The 1,070-nt window shown below is 48.3% G+C and overlaps 1 non-coding gene across 1 annotated transcript; it reads left to right on the plus strand.

The window, feature by feature from the left end:
• Positions 1-540: 540 nt before the first annotated feature.
• Trnae-uuc lies at positions 541-612 on the plus strand. Its single transcript has one exon. It is a non-coding gene; the product is annotated as a tRNA-Glu (tRNA).
• Positions 613-1,070: the final 458 nt, after the last annotated feature.

A 1,070-nucleotide genomic window follows, 5' to 3' on the forward strand; every position in this document is an offset into this window, starting at 1 on the left:
GTGTGTGTGGTGTATGTGTGTGTGTGTGGTGTGTGTGTGTGTGGTGTGTGTGTGGTGTGTGTGGTGTGTGTGTGGGGTGTGTGTGGTATGTGGGTGTGTGTGTGGTGTGTGAGTGGTGGTATGGGTGTGTGTGTGTGTGTGTGTGTGTGTGTGGTGTGTGTGTGGTGTGTGTGTGTGGTGTGTGTGGTATGTGTGTGTGTGTGTGGTGTGTGACTGTGTGTATGTGTGTGTGTATGTATGTGTGTGTGTGTGTGTGTGGTGTGTGACTGTGTGTATGTGTGTGTGTGTGGACTTAGGGCACACTAAGCACTTGCTCACCTTTGAGTTCCAGCCTCATCCCTAATTTTGTTCTTGTTGATCAGTGTGTGAATGTATCAGTAATGTGTGTGAATAAAGACACCAGAGTTGATGCACAATACGTGGAGAAGTGTTTGTGCTGTGTGAAAAGGGAGAAGAATGCAAAAACACACATTCTTTCTATACTTCACTTGGCGCTGGAGAGATGGCTCACACTCAATAGCAGGAGAGGGTTCTGAAGTTTCCCATATGGTCTAGTGGTTAGGATTCCTGGTTTTCACCCAGGCGGCCCGGGTTCAACTCCCGGTGTGGGAACACCGAAGTTTTGATCACCAACCTGGTCTACATAGGGAGTTCCAGGTCAGCTGGGACTACAAGGGGACACCGGTGTGTGTATGTGGTGTGTGTGGTGTGTGTGTGTGTGTGTGTGGTGTGTGACTGTGTGTATGTGTGTGTGTGTGTGTGTGTGTATAGGTTGGAGGACAACTTTGGCTGCCATTCCTCAGGTGTCCTCCATCTTGGTTTTCTGAGACAAAATCTCTCATTGGCCTGGAACTCCCCAAACGTGTTAGGCTGGCCAGCCAGCATGCACTAGGTACCCGTCTGTCCCTACCTCCCTCCACAGCACTAGAATTGCAAACACATACCTCCATACCTGGCTTTTTTTTTTTTTTTTTTTTTTTTTCTCCAATCACATGGGTTCTGAGGATGGAACTCAGGTCCTTTACTGACTGAACTATCTCTCCAGCCTGTGACTGATGGCTTTTAATGGA

This window comes from Nannospalax galili, unplaced genomic scaffold, assembly GCF_000622305.1.
Source record: "Nannospalax galili isolate Female #2095 unplaced genomic scaffold, S.galili_v1.0 scaffold596, whole genome shotgun sequence".
NCBI classification, from domain to species: domain Eukaryota; kingdom Metazoa; phylum Chordata; class Mammalia; order Rodentia; family Spalacidae; genus Nannospalax; species Nannospalax galili.